We start from the raw sequence: 25,844 nt of genomic DNA, 5'->3' as shown, positions 1-25,844 counted from the left end.
GCTTCTTCACTGTTATGGTGCTTAAATGTTTGTAGATGCCTCCTAGACAGTGATTCTTTGCATTCATTTTATCATTGCAAAATTTAAGTCATGCATTTTTTCCCAACTTTAACAGAACATCGCTGAAATTCCCAATTCCATGGGTAAGGGTCATGTTCCCAAAATCCTGAAAAAAAAAACCTGGCTAGTGTAATGCAAAATTATTTTTTTCAACAAGGAAGAACATTTGGAAAATGATGATTGTTTCAGACTGTGACATACATTACAGTTGATGATTGTTTCACTGACTATCATGACCTTTGCAGAATTAAGTAAAATCTTGTTTTGTGTTACTTATAAATTTACAGATTCCAAATATTTTGCTCAAAAAACTTTGTTGCATAGGTGTATGACAAAAAAGGTCAATTTGACCCCAAAGTTAACACTGGCCACTTGGAAAAAAGGCCATTATCATAATGTAAGTGACGACATAGAGATAAATATAGATATTTAAAATTGTCTGCATGGTAAATAAAATTTTAACTGGCAGAATTCTGTAGGGAGAGAAATTGATTCTTATATTTGTTGAAACAGCTGAGCTTATATGGATTGGCAGAAGTAAAAACATATAAACAGTTTAACTGGTTTTGATTGATTACTACAACTACACTCTCCTTGAAAATAACTGTAACCAGACTGTGTATTGGGGTTTTAAACACATCATTAAATATTTCATTATTACATTAAACAGGTGTTAATGATCTTAAGTTGTTACACATTTATTTTATTCTAATGATATAATTTACCTTTCAGCAATTATCTCTATTTATATTGTGTTTCTAAAGTAGCTTTTTATAGAGAGCATAAATTTCATGTATTTATTATATTTATAATTGCATTCTTTTTTTTCTAGAAAGATGTTCATGGATAAATTTGTTACTATTTGGATGTTGTTCAGTCAATATTTAAGGAAGAGCGTTACATTGAGCTATATACATTCAGTAGATTTTTTTTTTGTATTTTGATAAAAATTAAACCAAAGTAACCAAATTGAAAAAAGTATATATTTGTTAATTTCCAATAAAGTGTTCAGTGCCTGCAAATTATCATCTCTAAATCTAAAAACAATTCCTGTGTAAAATTTTATAGGGAACAAAAATATTTTTAGGAAACAAATTTTGTTTTCTTGAAATAATTTGCCTGAAAACTCAAGATATGACCATAAGAATATGAGAACAACCTGATAATGTTATAAGAGGAAAGTAAGTAAAAATTGGATTTTTTATTCAACAAGTGGAATTTTCTGAATAATTGTCTTAATATTTGGTGTCTGGATGAAGGGATTACATTTGAAAATAGTGAATGCAATATCTATGTCCCCATGCTTGTTCTTAGTAATAATCTTATAATAAGACAATTAAAAGATATCCCTGACACAATTTTGGTCAGTAATGCATCATTGATAGTCATTTAATCCACTATCAAAAGGTCAACATAAATTTTGATATTAATTACAAATTTGCACAAAGTGTTTTAAATGTGTGCACTTTAATATTGGATACAATTATAATGCAAGAAAAAGGGAGTTTCATAACAAATATCTCTTTCTGGAAAGTCAAACTTTGCAATTTTTCTGTGAATCTTCACTTTTCTGCATGTTTACACCTAATAGGAAAAAAATGCAAATTAAAATGAAGACCTATCATTTTTGTATTGATTTTGTCAAAGACTGCACAACTTTAAAGAAGTATAAGCTTCTAGAACAATTTTAGGAATATAGCTCGTGAATATATTATGTATATCTATAGGACATTTTTAGCTCGCAATAACTTCAAGACAAAAGCCCCACAACTAAAAGGCCTATCAATCTTTGTTTTAAGCATCTTATGATGGTTTTCTTTAATGTTAAACTTTGTCTATTAAAAATGCTCTAATGCTTTATTTGGTAAAATTAGAAAATTGAAAAAATATTGATATATCATCAGCAGCACAATTTTTATATGGAAATGTATGTCATTACTCCTGTAACTATTTTCTTACAACAGCGTATAACATTACAACTTCATTCATAATGGTGAAATTACATCATCCTAAAGCACACAACTGATCTGGCACCCCCTATGCTAGATGGAATTTCCAGCATGGGTAAAACTATAGGAAACACCAGTCTGATATGCAAGAAATGAATATCTTTAAATACATTAAATTACATATTTCATCATATTTACCAATGGTTGATGTTTAAAAACATGTAATATCTGTAGCATAAAGAAGAGTATAAATTTCCGAACTCTTGGGGATGACAAATAATTTGCTTACCCATTATTAAGGTCTGTCAATGTATCTAACTTTAAGCTTGCCAAGCTAAGTCTTAAATGGACTTGTTTTTATCGTTTAAATATGTAAAGATTGAACAGCGAACTGTGGAGACCATGAACAGTCAACACAAGAGTGCTGGCTGATCAATGTCTGTACTAGTTGCATGGGCAGAATCTGTTGCCCCCAGCAGATTATAACTGTTAATGATGAATTCATACAGACATGACTTTTATACAGGATAACCATTCATAGCATATCAGATTTTAAATTATTGCAACATTAAACTTTTTATGATGCTGAAAACTAATAACAACTAAAATGATGAACAGTTTTATGATTTTTGCAATTTATTAAGTCTAGGCTTTCTCTCTATTTCAATTAAATCAAGAATATTATTGTTATTTTTTTTTTAAAGCTAAAATTTACTTATCATATTTCTTTAATAAATAACAGGGTGCATACATTTTATTGAAATTGTCATAAAATTAATATTTAATTTCTGCAACTTCATTTTAAATTATCTATTTGCTCTGGGTTATTTTTGGTGACATTGCTCTTTCAAAATACAGAATCTGTTGTCAGTTTGTTTAGCTAGCTTACAGTCAGAATGTTATGTTGGTGATTCTACTCAGTTGCCTATTTGGGCCTGAAATAATTCACATAGGGGCACTTTACATCTTCCTCCACCGGTATAGCTGGAAAATCCCAATATGAGTCCTTAACTGGGTTAGTGCAACATAAAATCCAACCATAAGAAAACAAATACACAAAAAAAACAAAAACATGTATTTGCAGATATGACAAACTACAGGAATAAAGTTATTTAACCTTCCTTGCATTTAACATGTAGTTATATTCAAGTACTTCCTTTATTCTATTACTACAATTTACTTGTAGTTATTTATAAAACCAAAGAGAATATTTGAAGTGTTTCATATTGTTAAACACCGGGTACTTTATTTATTGATTACAGACATGCATTAATTATGGTGGAACCGTGGACTAATTAGGTATAACTTGAATACAGGAAAGGTAAATTGAAATAATTGCTTTGTAAAATGTAAGTTAATATACATGTACAACATATTAACATAAAAGAATAGAATTATTTTCAAATATTCATGTAAAGTCTAGGTTCCTAGCAGGGGTTTGACTCAATGGAAGATAGATAAAGACAGATTTTAATTGTGCCTATAAAGTAGAATGATTTCAAAACTACTAAAGATATCAAGATGAAACTTGGAACACTCATAACAATGCACCGGTGTTAGGCAAGTGATAATACTGAAAGTAATATTGTTAGGAGTATGCCATTTTTAGCTCGACTATACAAAGTATATGGAGAGCTGTCCTACTCGCCCCGGCGTCGGCGTCCGCGTCCAGATTTTAGATTAAAGTTTTGGTGCAGTAAAATATTTTTCACTATAACTTTGTCATTTCTTAAGGTATCAACTTCAAACTTCAAATATATGTTCCTTATCATCAACCACATCTTATGTGACAAGGTTCATAACTCTAGCACCAATATTTTCAGATTTATCTCCCCTTGAACTTAGAATTTTCCTTAAAAAATACTATTTTTTACTGTTACTTCTTTATTTCTTAAGGGATCAACCTCATACTTCAAATATATGTACCTTATCATCATCCCAATCTTATGTGACAAGGGTTATAACTCTAGCACAAATATTTTCAGATTTATCTCCCCTTGAACTTAGAATTTTCCTCAAAAAGTACTATTTCTTACTGTTTCTTCTTTATTTCTTAAGGGATCAACCTCATACTTCAAATTATTTTACATTATCATCATCTTCATCTTGTGTGACAAGGTTCATAACTCTAGCACCAATATTTTCAGATTTATCTCCCTTTGAACTTAGAATTTTCCATAAAAAATATTATTTTTTACTGTTACTTTTATATTTCTAAAGGGATCAACTTCATACTTCAAATATATTTACGTTATCCTCATCCACATCTTATGTGACAAGGTTCATAACTCTAGCACCAATATTGCAAGAATTATCTCCCCATAAACTTAGATTTTTTTACTAGAAAAATTTTATTTTTTATTATAACTTTTTTATTTTTAAAGGTATCTACCTCAAACTTCAAATACTTATTCCTTATCATCAATTACATTTTATGTGACAATGTTCATAACTCTTGAAGCAATATTTACAGATTTATCTCTCTTTGAACTTAGGATTTTCTTTAAGAAATACAATAACTTCTTTATTTTTTAAGGTATCTACTTCAAACTTCAAATATATATTTCTTATCATTACACAAATGTTGTGTGACAAGGTCCATAACTCTAGCATGACTATTTCTAGAATTACTCCCCTTGATCTTTGAATTTATGTTAACAAATATTATTTTTTTACTATAACTTAATACATAATTATACATAATTGATTTTCCTTTCATAGTTTTGTCCTCCTTACTGCGTCCAGTATTTCATTAGTCGAGCTTCGCTGTCTCCTGTGACAGCTCTTGTTTGATTTACATTTTTTGTCAAATTTGCCTTTAATTAAGTAAAGTTGAATGATTTTACAACACAAAACTTGGTATACTTAATTATCATGTCACAGTTGTTAAACAAGGGGCATTATTTTGAATGCATTATTGTTAAGAGTTATACCTCTTTTTAACTTTGAATATTTATAAAAATTGATTGGTATCTTAATAGACAATTAGCGTTCACACAGCAATGCTTGCATGCTCTTGTTTGTGTAGAGCATATCTTAAAGTCAGCTCATGGCAGGGTGGCTGACAGACTAGTATTCTAAGCATTGCTGGCCGTGGGTTCAGAACCCCGTCTGGTGCAAGCCGTTGTTCACGTCATAAGAAACTTTACACTTGTTGCTTAGTATTTGTTGGTTCCTGGAGGGACGGACTCGATAGTGCTTCAATAAACTTATAGCCTCCAACACAAATTCTTCAATATACATGTATCAAACAAGCTTTCACATTAAGAATTTCAATTTTAAACAAATCTCAATTGTGTTGATAATCCTTTAAGAAAGTTTGTGCCTTTTAATTGTAAAATTAAAATTTGTTAAAACCCATACCATACTGTGATATATATCTTCATGTAATAATGATCATTACATAATTATACAGTATGTGTTTAAATTCCATGTAAACAAGACAATGTGCATGTTTATTATAAGTCTAAAAAATAAAAGTTCTGTTTTGTTCTGTTCTGTTCATTTTATCAATTCATTGAATAAATAAATTTGTAAAGTAAGAATTGTAAAGGTACTCTCCTAAAACAATCTCGGGAATTATTTAACAGTTAAGTTCTAAGATTAATTTTGTACTTATTTTATTGGTATTAAAGTACATTATAAATGTAGAGAGATGGCTTTTCATGTAATCAGTGGTTAAAGCCTTTGAGATTATTTATATTGATAAAATATTAAATGGAATGTAGCATCATTGAAGCAAATCTATGCTATGATTGAGAGATTGAAAATACTCTTATATTTGATGGCTCAGAATTTGTTTCTCTATATTCATAGATATGAAATGTAAAAAAAAGAACAAGTGGTGAAAAATTGCAAAATATATCAATGCTCAGTTGTGTGTATTTATGGTAAGTAATTTATGTCACCATAAATGATTTTAACATGTAAAACATATAACAATTTGCAATGTGACATAAATGATTTTATCATGTGATTTAGAATGTCTGGTGAAATGACTGGTAAAATGGTCACTAAACCTTTATTAAAACTGTCTCAGCAAGTTAATTTAATTTAGTAAATTAGAATTTTTTGTTGGCATTGTAAGAGAAACTAGTAAAAAATCTGAGCTTTTTTCTTCATTTTAAAGGAGAAACTCGTGTGACCTGCTTGTTAATTATTTCCTAAAAAAACATATTGTGTGTCACCCAGTGTGACCCAGTATAAACAATGATATAAAGGTCACATTAAAACCACATTACACATTCTTGCTATTTTTAAGCAAGATTTACAAATTAATCGCATACCACATTTTAACTGCAGGCTCAATGAACAAGCAGATTTTTTTAAGCTCTAAATAATTTCTCATGTAGAAACTCCCACAGGTTTATTTTTGATGAGTTTATTGGATCATTTGTTCTGGTTGAGAGAACTAACATTTATGTATATACAGGTTTCATACTGATTGGTAAACTTGTGTTTATGTCTTCACCAGGTAAAAACACATACAGTGTTGGATACTGCAATAGTCTCTAGATTTATATCTCCAATTTTATTGATGAAAACTTTCTCTTTTGTTTGTACCAATACTTAGCGCAGATGTTTTCTTAAAAAAACTCAACTGTGGAACTTTGCTCACAGTGTAAAATTCATAGACTTGTAATTTATTTTGCATCTGCATTTTGTCTGTAAATTGTGCTAAATTTGATTGTTTGGATTTAGTTTACCTTATTTGGAATTTTAGTATAATTGTGTTTAAAGCTACTGTATTAGTTTCGTTACTGATTGAACGAACGTTAGACTGCTACCATTATTATTTACAGGATTATGTTGGGTGCTTAATTCTTGTTAGCTGGTGAAAAGAAGAAAGAAAATCAAGTTACCGTAAGTGCTTTCTTTGTATGAATAATCTAGAATCAATCCTAAACTGATCATGATGGAGAAGAATTGATTGGAAAATTGTATCAGATAGTATTATGCAGTTCTGAGTAAATGTTTGATGATCAATCTGCAATGAAAGAGACGAGGGCATGTTGCTTCACTTCTCGTTATAATTTAGGTTAAGGTAATTATAAACCAATTATTTTGAACAGCAAAATAGTTTAAGTTGTCGCAATAATTAATTGATCAAATTAAGATTCTATTCGGTAAAAGGGAAATAGTTTATAATCAATACGATGTTCAGATTATTTTGTAGATTCCTTGATAGAAGATGATTGCCCATATTTATGTTATAAACTTATGAATAATAAGTGAATCTCTGTCTCTTGTCATATGTGATAGATCGTTTTATCTTCTTGTTTAACATATTTATTTTTATCGATGTTGTTGTTTTGGTTTACAAAGAAGTAATGTAGATACCATTTTAGCAAGGGAAAGTGTTGAGTTATATACATTGTAATAATACTTACTTTTAAACAATATCATCATTATCAAACAAAATATTTATTATGTAAACTTTGATTGAAAAGTTTATAAACATCACAGCATGACAGTAAAACAGTACACTCCATGTACAGTTAAACATGGAATTGTCAAACATTTTATACATATGCATTATCACACTAACATCTATAGTTCACTAACTCCTGGCTATTTTCCCTATTTAACATTATAATTTAAATATTTTGACATGCAACATGATATTCTTGTACTGAGTTCATATTTTTTAGTAAATCCATATAGTGTATAGTTTTATGACTTAAAGCAAGTTTATGTATTGCAGTTTCTATAATTTTATCAATCTGAAATGAATTGTTAATGTAAGTCTTGAAAGCAAAATGAGCCGCGTCATGACAAAACCAACATAGTGCGTTTGCGACCAGCATGGATACAGACCAGCCTGCGCATCGGTGCAGTCTGATCAGGATCCATGCTGTTTGCTATCAGTTTCTCTACTTGTTATAGGGTTTGTAAGCGAACAGCATGGATCCTGATCAGACTGCGCGGATGCGCAGGCTGGTCTGGATCCATGCTGGTCGCAATTGCACCATGTTGGTTTTGTCATGCTGCAGCTCAAATAATGTTACATTGTATTCTATTCTCTGCAAAAGTTACATTCTATGTTATAGGGTTATCACTGTTACATTGTATCTATCATCTATCATGTTATAAAGTGTATACTCTGTCAATAAATCTAAAACTTTCCACAAAATGTAAAACATCCACTTACTAAACTTACTAAGCATTGAAGCTAATTAGGTGTGCAGATTTATTATTGCATGTTTGCAGAATATTTTATTTACAATTGGATATTTTTCTGATAAAATTGATCGATTTGAAGCTTCTAGCAGTATATTTAATGCTATTTTGATGTTCTTTACACTGTTATCTTTTAGTACTACATGGAATATCTATTATTCTAATGTTGATTCACTCTTGCTTTGCAACTTTCACTGTTGCTAAACTTTATGAAAAAAGGAGAGCTCTCCAACTTACATGGTCATCTGTGCATCTGCATCGACATCAGTGTTAAGCCCACATACCATCACATATTTTTTCCCTGTATCTTTTACATGTTCTTAAAACCTTGCATAATTTGCATACTGGTTATTCCTCTCTATGGATCTACTTATTTAGAATTTATTGTTTTGAATGGGAAAATAACCAAATATCTATATACTGAAATGGGAAAACTGTTCAATTTACTTTTATATTGGACTTGAGTTGCAATAATATTTTGGCATCAAAATAACTGTTTGCAGATCATTTTCCATTATTTTGATAACTTCTGCATGCAATTTATAGCCCTGATAGTATTGTAAAAGATCATTTAAAGTGATAAGATGTTTATAATATCCTCCAAGTTATGTTGTTTGCACCATATGATGTTCCAATCATTGTTGGATGTAATCTTATCAATTTAGCCTTGTTTCCTTAATTTCCAGAGTATAAAAGATAATATCAAATGCATATTGTACCCTTTTCTTTTCAGAGTCCAAAACAAATCTATATCAAATGCATATTATACTCTGTTTAGTCTTGTTTTTATTTTCAGAATTCAAAAATTCTATATTAACTGCATATCATATGCCATATAGCCTCGTATTCATTTTCAGAGTAAAAAAAATCCATATCAAATCCTCATTATACTTGAAGTAACAAAGTTCTGTCAAAATGTCAAAAATGGTAGTGTGAAGTAATACTGATTTTATTGGACTCATACACTGCTGCAAAATGTATATCAGACTTGGTTGCCATCTTATGTGTTGATCTAGATCAGAGTTGTATGTTAATAGTGCATTAGTAAAGTGTTGTTCCTTTGTTATCTCATGATTTTCTTTTTAATATTTTTCCTCTATAAAGGAATTAGTAAGTGAAGCTTATGACATTAGTGTTATATAGTATTCCTCCGAGGTATGTAGTATCTTTTCTATATGGCATCTTAAGTCTTGGAGACATTAAGATAATGTTGTTATATATGAGAGATTGTTCAGTGTCTAAGACAGTAATATAAAGTGGATTTGAGGTGTCTTATATGTCCATTCCCAGTGACAGTATAAAGCTAAAATAGTCACATTGATCCATCTAGACAACTCTAGACAACTCACTCTCACTCTCTCTGCTGCGTTTTCGCTGCTGTCTTGTATATAATACACATGACATTGTCAGGTATTGGTTGATTTGGGTTCATTAGAGAGCCTGCCAGTATTGATCCGACACTCAAATCAGCAGAGTTTTCTACTTAAGTTTTTATACGATTCTTCAAAATAGTTAATGCAGATTTTTCTCTTGACAGTTCCCCCTAACTGGCTTGTGGATTATACCAGTTTGTTAGTGATCTATGTTAACCATAAATGGACAATAATTTGCTGACTTTATGGAAACTGTTATTACGGATGCATAATTGTAGAAAACTACAGAAAATTGGTATTGATTTGTCATTTCACCTGTTATTTATAAAATGTGTTCAATAGAAAAACAACAAACTGTTTTAAAGGTAAGAGAATAATGGAGTTGTTATAAGAGTTTATAATTACAACACCATGGTTACGTTGATAATGTAACACTGATAAAGTGCTGCCCCGGAGGGATACAACAACAGACTCCTACAGTGTTGCTAGAATTCTACTGTGATATAATCGTATGTTGTTCTACAGACCTTTGAAACAGCGACAGAAATTTTGAGGAGAGGAAAAACAAATGCATTAGAAGCTTTTAAGTTAGGAGACAACATTCTTGGTAGGATATTTTCATGAATCATTCATTCACAACTCCTGCAATAGAGCTGTGCTATTTTATGATGTATTTTGATTTAATATTTAATTGATCAAAGGAATATTTAATTGGCTGGTTTAATGTAAGGGCTTATGTTAGATATGTGTAATTTGTTTGGTATGAAAGGTTTATTAGAAATTATATGTTTACCTGTACTAGGTGATTTACATTTTTTCTTATGAAGAAGTATTTGGTATGGAGGTGAACTGTTTTCTCTTTATTTTTATGATGCACACTGTTACAATTCCTCTATGGTGTGAGTTTTGTGAGAACTTTTAAAGTGTTTTTTGATGTTAACAAGTACATGTATTAATATACAATTGTAGAGGGCACTTACAACTTCAGTACATTAGATTTATTCAAACTCGACACACACTTGATATTTCAGTCTACAGTTCACAAATTGTCATCTTTGAACTGTGGCAATCTATGCACATGTTTTTCTGTGACAATTTAGTTTAAACTTTTGTATCTTTCTGCAAATTTCCACTCACTGTTTATTGATAAGGAAAAGCTGACAGTAACTTACTGACAAAAAAAAACAAATACATTATACTGAAATACTTCTAGAACTGTACTTTGAAATGCAAAGTAATAAACAAACAATTACAGTGTGCATTTTTTGTGTACATTTAATCAAGTCAAGCAACTGCGCATATTAGATAATTGGTTTTCCTAGCTGTATAGGTATAACTCATTTTGTAACAATGTCACTCAAAAAACTGACATATCTCAAGCTTTAAAGTGCGAGGTAAAAAATATAATGAGATTTAGAATGTAAAGATTCTGAGAGATTTAATAGAAACATCTAGAAGTGATTTCATCAATGCAGGTTTATAAGTCTCAGGATTTTAACAGATAACACAACAGTATGTTATTTTGACTATCCCGAGACTTTAGTTAATTCATATGTAAACTGTTTGTAAGAAAGTTATGATAATATAACACTATCCCTGTGCTAGTCGAGCCAACACAACCATTCTGTTATTTCATGAATGCAGGTTGAAGTCTCAGCATCAGTTTGTGCCATTAGCTAGATTATTTCACCATATTCACACTTTTTATTATATGAGCCGTGTCACGACAAAACCAATGTAATGCGTTTGCACATCTGGGCAGTCTGATTGGGATCCATGCTGTTCGCTTACAAACCCTATTACAAGTAGAGAAACTGATAGCGACCAGCATGGATCCTGATCAGACTGCGCGGAGGCGCATGCTGGTCTGGATCCATGCTGGTCGCAAACCCACTAATTTGGTTTTGTCGTGACGCAGCTCATATATCTTAACAAGTTTCAGTGATAACACAAGGCCTATGCTGCAAGTTTATAGCAAGCCATCTGCAGAAACATGCAAGACTCTTACTCCAGGAAGCATGATTAAGATAATTTTATAATTTTGAATTATTAATAATTAAATTTGTGAAATTAGCATTTTAATATTATGGACCCCATTGAGCATGTTATACAGTGCAAGGTTTCTCAAATTAGAATGACGTCAAAGAAAACATGGTATGTGAAATAGATATGGCAAAAACTAGCTGCTTTAGGCTTATAATTAATATAATAGTACCTAAATGCCCTTAATTGAGTGAGTGAAACCTCTTTTGTTATTTCAATAACTTAAATAGCTTTGCTTAGAATTTTGAATCAGTAAAAATTGTGTTTTAATTTTGTGCAATTGTTCAAAAAGGTAAATTGTAATGGAAGACTTATTCATCTTTTATTTTAGGTTTTGTCTTTTGTATTATCTTGTAATATTTTGCATACCTTCCATGTTTGCGGATAAATCTATATTCAATGTATGAATAGAAAATTTATATAGAAAACTGCCAGATATTTATAATATTTTATTCCTACCTAACAAAAAAGACCTCCAAAAACAAAGCCAAAAAGAAAAAGATAAAATAAAAATAAAACTATGTTGAAATTTTGACTAGTGTTATAAATGTGAATTATCTTTTTACTTATTATAATATTCATTATTTCCAACTGAATTTAAATGTATGAATTTATCAATTGATTTGACCTCATTATAATTGCAAGTTTTGGGTATTATTATAGTACCAATATACTTGAAACATGAGTCAAGTTTTAAGCTTCTAAATTAATTTAAGAATTTAAAAGTTTTCCCAGTCAATAAAAACAGTGTATATTTATGGACAATTTGGAAAAGTTTATGAAAGTATTAGATTAAAGCAAGCTTTGTTACATCAACACATACATGTGCCATCAGACTAATCTATTGGGCTTTTCTGTCAATATAATCAAATCTGGGCGATACAGTATTGACAGAATGAACAAATCTCCCCACATTACTCAAAACAATTTCACCATGAGCAAACAAATTGACAGGAAAATATTAATTTTTCTTCCCTTAAACATAACTAAATTTTAGAACAGACCTGCAGCATATTGACTGAAATATATCATAGATCTTGCTGAGCATTTTATGCTGAATATTTTGTTTGGAATTTACTCTATTTCATGACAACAAAAGACTACTTTAAAAATTAAATTTTCAGTCATAACAAAGAATTACTGTACATGCAGCACATGTTTGTTAATCCTTATTCTAACACGACCCGCATTTTTTCCTATTGAACATAGAGGAACCGAAAGTGTGTGTTATTATGCTATAAAATCACTGTTTGACGTTCTATATTTAGACATGTGACGTAATCATTCTATACGTGACGTAACCACTAAAAATGTGACGCGCTGAAAATAAGTACGGAAACAAATCAGGGGCAGTTTAGCTAATTATAATGTACGGCAGCATTTATTTGTTGATGTCGTGTTAGAATCGAAATAATATATCCAAATCGGTGATTTTATTGCTCGATAACATCACTGTTTGTCGTTCGGATGCGCATCATTATATCACTCGGGCTAGCCCTCGTGATATAATTCCCCGCATCCGAACTCCAAACAGTGATGTTATTGAGCAATAAAATCACAGTTTGGGATATATTATTTCTTAAATATAGATTTTAGTTGATAGAACAATATATGGTACACTAAGCTATTCTGATCTTCATTGTTGGAGGTCTCAGATGACTTGGACTTCCTGTGATACAAAAGACAAAAATATCCACGAGTTTCATGTGATTTTATTCACTTATTCAGTAACTTGCCATTTTGTCTGTTATGTCCATCCGTCTGTTTGTCTGTCCATCACAAAACATGTCTGTACTAACTCTTCAAAAGCTACTGGTGCAATTTCATCCATACTTTACAGATATGATCAGTATCAAGTGTAGTTGTGCATATCATTGGTATTTTCCAGTTCGAGTATTTTTGTTAGAGTTATGGTCCTTCAATGATTTTAAACATTTACAAAGTATTGTCAAAAACCAAAAAGACATCAGATTGCTTTGTTAATATACATTTTAAGAACAAAATAACTGCAGTATCTAGAATTTGTTTTTGCACTCTTATTGCATGTAACATTTAATGGTGCTGTAAATTTACTCTCAAACTCTTCTATATATTTGAAGCATCAGTGTCTTGTACATGTATTTTACTATAATGACAATAGATATAAAACTTGCCTGAGGATAAGATTGATTGAAATGGCTTTATTTGATGAAACAACATTAACTGTTATATAGATTTTCCAGCTGACTTACTCCTCTAAATACTTAACATTGTCATATACATGTATATATATCCTACAATAAGTACCAGTATTTGGTATCTTCCTATAAATCTGCTTTAAGGACACTAATTGATGTCTAATATTGTATTGTCATGCAACCATTACCTTCAACAGATCAACAATAAATATAGTAATACTGTAACATAGCATTGTACAGCCAGAATTGTAGAAAATCGAGTTATACATTGGAGAAAAATACAGCCAAAATATTGTAGAAAACTCCGGTTACAAATTAAGTTGAGCTGTCAGTAGTTTTGAGCAATTATCGATGTATGAAATTATAAGTAAACATTGTTAACCATTCTATAATTTTGTTATGCTAATGGTGCTTGCTTGATTTGTAGCAAAGTTTGTCATAGTTCACATGATTTGTAAATTGCTGTATTTATCCAATAAATGAACTATTGGCAGAAGAATAATAGCAGCAGTTTTCTTTATTTTCTTGTGAAAATTTTGAGAATGTGTGTGTGTGTGTTTCTTCTTGAATTACATTCATAAAATATTCATGACACATTCAGGAACAGTAATATATTGCCCGCCAAGATCTTTTCTCTGAGAGACTCAGTAAATGCCATTTTTTTGTCATTTATGAAAAAGTTTTATTGTTGAAGGGAAATTTATATCATAGGTACCATGGTGCAATATTTCCTTATTGCACATGGGAACTTAGACTTATTAGATTTATTCAACACACATTAAGTCATCATTTATTGATGGATTGAAACACAGGGAAATTTGGTAACTTTTTTCTCATTATTTGGGGGTGAATCTGTCATATTTTATCCCTGTTCCAAAAACATGTATTCGAGATTAAGACATTCAGTACGAAAATTTATTTCCAAATTCTTAAAAGCAAAAGTTAAGAAACTCAAATACCTTTTGATTAAAATATAATTTAAGTCAGTTGGATATACTCACTTTTTTTCCTGATTTTATAAGATAACAGTGGTATCTGGATTCATCAAACACAAATTAAACAATGTCTTTTATATTTCATGAATCTAGATAGTGCAACTCTTTTGATTTCAAACACAAACACACAATTATACAAATACATCTATGATGATGAACATCTAGGTTTGTATTAATGAACTAAACATATTTTTACATACTCTGTTCTGGATAGATTTAGGTTAATGATGTAATGGATTTCACAGAAATTGTAAGAAAACATTGCAAGGTAGATTATTGTATTTTTATCTTAAAAGAAAAAAGATTTGTTCTCTGAGAATCGATGTTAAAATGTATGTACTTTAGTTTGCAATGTGCATTCACAGACAGTATAGCCCGACCAACAGACAGGGGGTTTAGGTCTCTAAGCATATTTGGTACTTATTGAGAAAATTGAAAAATATATATCCTCTACAAAATACATATGTTAAATTTGTATTCACCTTTACATGTTAGTTCTACTTGATACAAGAGACACAGTATAACAGTGAGGCCAGTTTGTAAGTGATGATTGCTGTCTACCTGACTATTTATACTGTTGGTTGTTGAATTTAAGTATTTTTGTATTGATTACCCTTAATTGAATGATTAGTTTCAAACTCGGAACAGATCAGGACAAGCCCAGTGATTTATATAATGAAGTCAATATAATTGGAGACACATTTTGTAAAATCTAATGACATCAAATTTAAAATGTCAAATTTATTGCAACTTTATAAAGGAAGGAAAAGAACCACAAAAACTGGATCTTATAATTTCATCTGTTATAATATTTAGTGTGTTGGTTGCAATTGACCATATATTATATGATATGAGAGGGTGTTTGTTCATGTAAAACAAGAGTAGAGAATGAATAATTTATATGATTATATATGAGATGGTTGTCTCTCATAGTAAATCAGCCTTCATTAGACACTATGATAGAGAGATTCCTCCACACACATGTCTTATAAGAAATGGAGATTTTTGTAGTTTATTGCTGTAATGAAGTATAAATAAGAAATGGAGATTTTTGTAGTTTATTGCTGTAATGAAGTATAAATAAGAAATGGAGATTTTTGTAGTTTATTGCTGTAATGAAGTATAACATATAACTCTTGTCTTTCTTAATGAAGTCATGTGACAATCTGCGAACACATAAATTGTCATTGACTCGACTTTTCTTGCCGTTGATTAGTTCTGAGGGGAATTTTATTTCAAATGGCATCCGGTCATTAATATTCAATTTTAGATGAGGATCTGTAAAATTTGTTCTATTTTCTTAATCTATTGATGACAGGAAAGAAAAATTGGTAGACTTTTTTAGACCAAAAATATATATGAAGCTATTGAAAATATAAGTCTAAAAATTGTTTAAATAATCAAAAATGATATGAAAAAAATTGAAGTTAAACACTATTTCATTGGATACATTAATTTTTCTTTTGCAATTTATGACTACATGTATTATAAAAAAGGGACAGGCTGTATTTTGTTATACAATCTAAAAGCATTTTGTTTTTCATAGGAATTAGGATTTTACACTGTATACAAAAAGTCCATAAAGTTCCTGAAATTTAAATTAAAAAGATACTTAATACATGTAAGGCATTTATTTGGTCTTTTACTTTCAATTAAAATTTGAAAGAGCTTAATTTGATTTTTTTGTTAAAACATGACTGTGGAGGAAAAAAATTTGGTGTATTGTATATTGGTTTTGAGTCTTTAAGATGCTTAAATGATCTTAATTATGATGATGACACCTTAGATTCCATTGATATCATTTTATATTGTGACTAAAGTTGAAACTGTATTTAGTTTTTGCGGAAGAAAATTTGCATTGACTATGATACTGTATGTGTTACAGTACAAATCATTGCATGTCTATTTTTTTGTGCCTTGCGTGCGAATCTTGAAACATTAATGAATAATTCATGATTGTTGAGTGAGTTGATGTTAAATCACGAATCATTTCACATTTCAATGAATTTATTTCAAGAAGGAAGGTAGATTGTTTGATTAATTGGTCAATGAGGTAGAAGAAGCAATGATATATATCCTAAAACAACTTTTCATCTTTAGTAATGTAGTCATGTGACTTAATAATAAAGTCATGTGACCATATAATGGTACTATTATTACATCTTCACTAGCAGATTGATTCTCCAGGGAGGTGTGTATGAAATTTTATTACACTGTTATTAATTCTTACTTTTCCTTTTAGTTAATTAACCTAAATGTGAAGAAAGATTTGTTCTTAGAATTAATCTGAGGATATAGTTTTGCATTTCATTTTCTAAATTGCCTTAACTTGAAGGATATTTTATCATTTTGTCATTTATTGGTAACTCAGAAGATGAAGTAAAATATTGGTGTAAATTTTTGAAATTATTAGTACCAAGTGGCTCTTATTTTTCTCTTATGGTAATGATAAGATCATTGTTAACCAGGTTTTCCGTAGGTAAAATCTGGTTATTAGATTGAGGTATGTCGGCGGGCGGGCGGGTGGACGGGCGCCGTAAACAATTTCTTCTGTGCGCAACTCCTTCTACATTTCTCAACGGATTTTGACCAAACTTTCACAGAAGCTTTGTCATCAAGTGCCCTGGCGCATAATGTCGGGGTTTTGCGTTTGGATAATATTTGACCTAATTATGGCCCTTTGTTTTTTTTCCTTATATAGAGTATATAGTGAACAATTTCTTCTGTGTGCAACTCCTCCTACATTTCTCAACGGATTTTGACCAAACTTTCACAGAAGCTTTGTCATCAAGTACCCTGGGGCATATTGTCCGGGTTTTGTGATTGGATAATAATTGACCTAATTATGGCCCTTTGATTTTTTTCCTTATATAGAATATATAGTGAACAATTTCTTCTGTGCGCAACTCCTCCTACATTTCTCAACGGTTTTTTACCAAACTTTTGCAGAAGCTTTGTCATCAAGTGCCCTGGTGCATATTGTCGAGGTTTTGTGATTGGATAATATTTGACCTAATTATGGCCCTTTGTTTTTTTTTCTTATACAGAATTACCAATATATAGTGAACAAATTCTTCTGTGCTGAACCCGTCCTACATTTCTCAACGGATTTTGTTCAAACTTTCACAGAAGCTTTGTCATCAAGTGCCCTGACGCATATTGTCGGGGTTTTGTGATTGGATAATTTTTTACCTAATCATGGCCCTTTGTTTTTTTTTCTTATACAGAATATATAGTGAACACTTCTTCTGTGGCAATTCCTCCTACATTATTCATGTTTTACATTGCACATAGTTACATTGTTTGTTGCTTGTATTTGTATTTCAAATACAACATATTTATCTACAATGGTGATATTTGAAAACCTGGTTTCGTGGCATTGCCATGTTTCTTGTTTTATATATGTGAGTTCTTGTTTATATCCTTTAATGTAAGAGAATAAGTGTTTATACTCTTAAAACGATTTTATATGAACATAGCATTGTTGTTATGTTTCATGATATATACATAATTTTGGTCAAATGTTATAAGCTCATTTGAAGACATACCAAGACTTAAATAATTTTTACCATTTAGTTCAGTTTAGTGTTTTGATGTGGTACACAATGGAATACTTTCTTAGCTAGGTAAATTAAACATTTAAGTACATCTCTGAAGATTAAGGTGTTTTTATAGTGTAGTCCCTGTGTTTATTTCAATGTATTTTATTAATATCTTACAGATATAATATTCCAGGCCAGTTCAAGTTCTTGCCAAGTTGTTACACTATATAAATACAATATAAAGACCTATAAAATGTTATCAGATATCAAACATAGAAAGAGGAAATTTTTGTGTTGGTTCATGATCATATTACACTCATAAAATATTCATGATACATCCAGGAACAATAACATATTGTTTATGCAGGAACTATTTCAACATTTAGTGTTCTAGTACCTCTCAGTTACAGATATTTCTCAAAGAAGTGATATTTTATGACATGAAAGGGAGGTTATTCATGAAGTTTGTTGATCTTTATACACTTGAATATTGATATTCTTTATTAAAATGTTTTAAATTTTAAGAAAAAAAATACAAGTGAATCTTAATCATTTTTGCAATGACTGAATAGTGAACAATGTAGGTCTTGAGTAAAATGTGTTGCTATCAGCAGTAACAATAAGCCAGGCCTACATACTTGAACGAGATTAATCCTGGTAGCTGCCACACTGCAGAATAAAAGCTCAAAGTTCATTGCAGAACAATTTAATTACACACATTTTGCATGATGATGTACGGATTAAAGAAAAATAACTTAAAAGATTTTTAGGTCTGCAATGGGTATAAATAAACTTACTTCATGACTAGTAACCATGATTTTAAATGAAAACTTCAGGTTTACAATTATTTTAAATGATTACTAACTTCCGTTCACCATGTTTTTAAATGATTAGTAACTTCAGGTTTACAATGTTTTAAAATGATCAGTAACTTCATGTTTACAATGATTTTAAATGATTAGTAACTTCAGATTTACTATGATTTTAAATGATTAGTAACTTCAGGTTTACCATGATTTTAAATGATTATAGTAACTTCAGGTTTACCATGATTTTAAATGATTAGTAACTTCAGGTTTACAATGATTTTAAATGATTAGTAACTTCAGGTTTACCATGATTTTAAATGATTAGTAACTTCAGGTTTACCATGATTTTAAAGGATAAGTAACTTCAGGTTTACCATGATTTTAAATGATTAGTAACTTCAGGTTTACCATGATGTTAACTGATTAGTAACTTAAGGTTTACAATGTTTTAAAATGATAAGTAACTTCAGGTTTACCATGATTTTAAATGATTAGTAACTTCAGGTTTACCATGCTTTTAATAATTTTGTAACTTCAGGTATACAATGATATTAAATGATTATAGTAACTTCAGGTTTACAATGATTGTAAATGGTTAGTAACTTCAGGTTTTCAATTGTTTTAAATGATAAGTAACTTCATGTTTACAATTTTTTTAAATGATTAGTCACTACATTTTTTCAATGATTTTAAATGATTATAGTAACTTCAGGTATACCATGATTTTAGATGATTAGTAACTACAGGTTTACAATGATTTAAATGATTAGTAACTTCAGGTTTACCATGATTTTAAATGATAAGTAACTTCAGGTTTACCATGATTTGAAATAATTAGTCATTTCAGGTTTACAATGATTTTAAATGATTATAGTATTTTCAGATTTATCATGATTTTAAATGATAAGTAACTTCAGGTTTACCATGATTTGAAATGATTAGTCACTTCAGGTTTACAATGATTTTAAATGATTATAGTATTTTCAGATTTATCATGATTTTAAATGATAAGTAACTTCAGGTTTACAATGATTTTAAATGATTAGTAACTACAGGTTTACAATGATTTAAATGATTATAGTATCTTCAGGTTTACAATGATTTAAATGATTATAGTATCTTTAGGTTTACAATGATTAGTAACTTCAGGTTTACAATGATTTTAAATGATTAGTAACTTCAGGTTTACCATGATGTTAACTGATTACTAACTTAAAGTTCATAATGTTTTAAAATGATAAGTAACTTCAGGTTTACCATGATTTTAAATGATAAGAAACTTCAGGTTTACAATGATTTTAAATGATTAGTAACTTCAGGTTTACAATTGTTTTAAATGATAAGTAACTTCATGTTTACAATTGTTTTAAATGATTAGTCACTACATTTTTTCAATGATTTTAAATGATTATAGTAACTTCAGGTATACCATGATTTTAGATGATTAGTAACTACAGGTTTACAATGATTTAAATGATTAGTAACTTCAGGTTTACCATGATTTGAAATGATTAGTCACTTCAGGTTTACAATGATTTTAAATGATTATAGTATTTTCAGATTTATCATGATTTTAAATGATAAGTAACTTCAGGTTTACAATTATTTTAAATGATTAGTAACTACAGGTTTACAATGATTTAAATGATTATAGTATCTTCAGGTTTACAATGATTTAAATGATTATAGTATCTTTAGGTTTACAATGATTAGTAACTTCAGGTTTACAATGATTTTAAATGATTAGTAACTTCAGGTTTACCATGATGTTAACTGATTACTAACTTAAAGTTCATAATGTTTTAAAATGATAAGTAACTTCAGGTTTACCATGATTTTAAATGATAAGAAACTTCAGGTTTACAATGATTTTAAATGATTAGTAACTTCAGGTTTACAGTGATTTTAAATGATTAGTAACTTCAGGTTTACAATGATTTTTAATGATTAGTAACTTCAGGTTTACAATGATTTAAATGATTATAGTATCTTCAGGTTTACAATGATTTAAATGATTATAGTATCTTTAGGTTTACAATGATTTTAAATGAATATAGTATTTTCAGATTTATCATGATTTTAAATGATTAGTAACTTCAGGTTTACAATGATTTTCAATGATTAGTAACTTCAGGTTTACAAAGATTTTAAATGATTAGTAACTTCAGGTTTACAATGATTTAAATGATTATAGTATCTTCAGGTTTACAATGATTTAAATGATTATACAATGTAGTATCTTTAGGTTTACAATGATTTTAAATGATTAGTAACTTCAAGTTTACAATGATTGTAAATGATTAGTAACTTCATGTTTACCATGATTTGAAATGATTAGTCACTTCAGGTGTTAAATGATTTAAAATGATTATTTTAGTTCCAGTTTGATTTGATGATTTTATATCTACAATGTTTTGAGATGATAATTTCAGGTCTGCAATATATTATGTTTACTTCAGGTATACAATGATTTTAAATATATAGTTACTTTTAAATCTGAATAGATTTTAAGGTAATACTTCCAGTGTACATGATTTTAACTTGTTGTAAATCTTGATATTTTATGGCGTGATTCTATGAAGACAAAGTTCTAATAAAGACTGGAGAATTTGTAGTTTATTACTGAAATGAGTTAGCGGGTCTCCTTCAATGAAGTCATGTGACATTATCTGATAGCCTTAATTGTCATTGATTCTGTCTCCCCACTGCTTCATTAGTTCTCTACATTTTTATTTAGAATTTCTCTCATTTGAATGCTTCCTTAGCTTTATTGGTCATCAAGATTTATGTACCAGTAAATCAATAGTTGAATTTTTCCATTGTTAAAGTGTTTCTTTTGGATTGCTTGTTTAATAATTAGTCACCTTCGAATATAAATTATGTATTTGGTACTTGAGAAAATAAAATATAAAAGAGTTATATGCAGCAAAATTTAGTTTTACAACAGGCTTTTGGAGGAAGCTGGTTTAGTTTCCTTTAGTGTCACCACAAAGGTGAAAATGAATATGTTGGGGTTTTTAGCTCGACTATTCGAAGAATATGAGAGCTATTGTAGTCGCCCAGGCTTCGGCGTCAGCGTCCGCGTCGGCGTCTACGTTGGTTAAAGTTTTTTGTAAAGTCAAATATCTCAATTATTACTTGAGATATTCAATTGAAACTTACAATACTTATTTATAGTAACAAGGTACATCAGATTGACAAGTTGGATAACTCTGCCTACAATATTGACAGAATTATGCCCCTTTTCAAATTTGAAATTTTGGTTAAAGTTTTTTGTAAAGTAAAATATCTCAATTTTTGCTTGAGATATTCAATTGAAACTTACAATACTTATTTATAGTAACAAGGTACATCAGATTGACAAGTTGGATAACTATGCCTACAATATTGACAGAATTATGCCCCTTTTTAACTTAGAACTTTAGTTTAAAGTTTTTTGTTAAGTCAAATATCTCAATTATTGCTTGAGATATTCAATTGAAACTTACAATACTTATTTATAGTAACAAGGTACATCAGATTGACAAGTTAAGTATAACTATGCCTACAATATTGACAGAATTATGCCTCTTTGAAACTTAGAAATTTTGGTTAAAGTTTTTTTGTAAAGTCTAATATTTCAATTATTGCTTGAGATATTCAATTGAAATTTGAAATACTTTTTTATAGTAACAATGTACATCAGTTTGCAAAATTGCATAACTCTGCCTGCAATATTTGCAGAATTATTTGCCCCTTTAAACTTAGAAATTTTGGTTAAAGGTTAAAGGTCTTCAAAGATATTTACTTGAAACTTTACACATGCACTAATAATAGGGTCATAATTGGAGGGTCATACTATCAAGCACTTAGAATAGTCCAGCGTGCTGTCCTATCCACAGCTCTTGTTCTTAGATATATATTGGTTTTATATTTAGTTAACATACACAAACAACATGGATATTCCAGGAAGATTGTCGAGTATGCATACATTGAATGATTTATGAATAACTACAAAAACATTGAAGGAAATAATAAAAAAATATATGCAGTTCACCATATTCTTCAGTTTAAGCTTGTTGTACATATTGTCATACTGAAGTTTAATTTTGCGGGTGTATTAGATTTGTATGTTTTATATCTTCTTCAGGTTTTTGAAAATGACAATATTTTTGTTATTCCACTGGCATTTTTTTACCCAGAAAGAATTGAAAAGGGATAGTAATTTTGCCTGATTGCATGTCATAAATGAGATTTTCATAAATATAAAGATTAGTGATGTAAAGTCAGGAATCATTACACATTATTGAGATACTGGCTTATTGAGAGTTACTGATTTTCTTGTTAATTGTATTAAATGAGGTAGCAGTAATATTTATCCGATATGACTTTGTTAATGAAGTCATGAGACCAGTAATATAACTGTCATTAACTGTTTTTAGAACATGTAAAACTTTTGCTGCAAAGCTGTGTCAGGCTGGTACAGTAGAAATACAGTTTAGATGATAGTCAGAACTTTGCATAAGTACATTGATGGTACATCTACTGCATAAGTTAATCTAAAATTAATTTTATATGTATTGCATTAGTTAATCCAACATCAATGGAACATGTATTGCATAAGTTAATCCAAAAGTAATGTTATATGTATTGCATAAGTTAATCCAAAATCAATCGTAATTGTATCCAACATGTATAGAACATTTATTGCATTACTAAGTTAATCCAACATTAGTGGTACTTATATTGCATAAGTTAATCTAATACCTATAATACACATATTGCATAAGATAATCCAATATCAGTGTACATGTATTGCATATAAAGTTAATACATGTATTGCATTAAATTAATCCAACATCAATGGAACATGTATTGCATAAGTTAATCCAACATCAATGTTTAACATGTATTGCATAAGTTAATCCAACATCAATGTTTAACATGTATTGCATAAATTAATCCAACATCAATGGAACATGTATTGCATAAATTAATCCAACATCAATGGAACATGTATTGCATAAGTTAATCCAACATCAATGGAACATGTATTGCATAAGTTAATCCAACATCAATGGAACATGTATTGCATAAATTAATCCAACATCAATGGAATATGTATTGCATAAGTTAATCCAACATCAATGGAACATGTATTGCATAAATTAATCCAACATCAATGGAACATGTATTGCATAAATTAATCCAACATCAATGGAACATGTATTGCATAAGTTAATCCAACATCAATGGAACATGTATTGCATAAGTTAATCCAACATCAATGGAACATGTATTGCATAAATTAATCCCACATCAATGGTACATGTATTGCATAAGTTAATCAAACGTCAGTTTAAAACACAGAATTTTTCTTTATATATTACAGGTATTGAGTAAGGTTTTTGCCATAATCAATGTTACTTAAGTGAATTTACTGACTTTCCTTTTATATTATTGATAAAGACATTAAGACAAACGTCTATATATTGATTAATCTTAAATATCTTCATTAATCAATATCAAATGTAAAACTGAAATAAAACAAAATAATGATATTTGTTTCATTAACTTGAAATTGAAAAATGTAAGCTGAGCACAAACATGTAATATAAAACACTGGTATCAAGTAATGTAAACATATTAAACAGATATTAAATAGTTTATTACATGAAGATGCTTAAGATGATACCTGTCTTCAACAAGGAAAAAACATATAACGTGATATAAACTGATATTAAATCTTTAAAATAAACAATTGTCTTTTGCAATTGGAATGGAAAAATTTACTTTGAGGAGAAATGTAATACACTAAATTGTATTCTGTGCAATATATAAAATGTTTTTATTTAATAGTTTTATTTGTATACCTAGTGGAATTGTCTGAGATTATATACGATATGTATCATGATCTTGTAACAAAAACTTATATAATTGTTTGCTTTATTACCTATTGCAATCATGAAATCGAGTTTGAATAGTCATGCCTGAGAAACAGGCAGATTTACAACATTTACAATTTACTTTGTAAAGTCATTTTAGTTGATAAAGCTTCATACAAATGTAGATATTTAACAGAAGGATTTGTGGACGAGATTCCTGATGAGAAATTAAGCAATGACATTATAGACCGTCACCCTTACTGTTATAAGCATGTTACCAATTCAGAATAGTTCCCTTGTGGCTGGGATTTGTACTTGCAACCTCCAGCTTACAAAGTAATAATGTTTAAACATATTTTTCTAAGCTTAATTGCAAAATAAGTTGTTAATGCAACCTATATAAATCGCTTTTGAGTCCGCTTCCTTGAACTAACTGATACTGGTGTCATAGAAATATGGATGTGGCCCAAGTAGGGCCGGAACACATGATGCCTGGGTTGAGAGGCAGACACCTTAACCACTAGGCCACCACTCCCCAAAATGACAATGTTAAAACCACTGAACCAAAGATTCTATCCCTTAAAATGAAGCAGTTGTTAGATATTGTACTTATAGATATATCAGATGTTTGGAATTAAAGAATAAATATTTTTGTAGCATAATTTTGTGCATCTAACTTGATCCAGTGACTGACCTGACAAGAAGAATTGAGAGTCCAAGATAGGATTAAAAAATAACAGGCTTCAGGACATATTGGGATTAAAAGTCTGTACTCAAACCACTTAGTTATAAAAGTCAACAATATAATTCAATCATAATTGATTACAGGTGTGAATAAATATCAGTGTAACA

The 25,844-nt window shown here is 29.6% G+C and overlaps 1 protein-coding gene across 6 annotated transcripts in view; it reads left to right on the top strand.

Annotated features, from left to right (window-relative positions):
* LOC132735453 (choline transporter-like protein 1) overlaps positions 1-25,844 on the top strand; it is an 80,241-nt gene that overhangs the window by 6,727 nt on the left and 47,670 nt on the right. For 2 of the 6 annotated variants that reach the window (XM_060722408.1, XM_060722404.1), the window contains exon 2: positions 6,812-6,872. The gene's annotated coding sequence lies outside the window, so the exon portion shown is untranslated. Of the gene's footprint in view, positions 1-3,224; positions 3,331-5,848; positions 5,900-6,454; positions 6,484-6,811; positions 6,873-9,663; positions 10,170-25,844 lie in introns of those variants that run through there. The other 4 variants (XM_060722405.1, XM_060722406.1, XM_060722407.1 and 1 more) reach the window with 4 other exon arrangements.

Source organism: Ruditapes philippinarum, unplaced genomic scaffold (assembly GCF_026571515.1).
Source record: "Ruditapes philippinarum isolate M1 unplaced genomic scaffold, ASM2657151v2 ctg808_1_1_1_1, whole genome shotgun sequence".
Taxonomy (NCBI): domain Eukaryota; kingdom Metazoa; phylum Mollusca; class Bivalvia; order Venerida; family Veneridae; genus Ruditapes; species Ruditapes philippinarum.
This window is presented reverse-complemented; position numbering and strand designations above follow the sequence as displayed.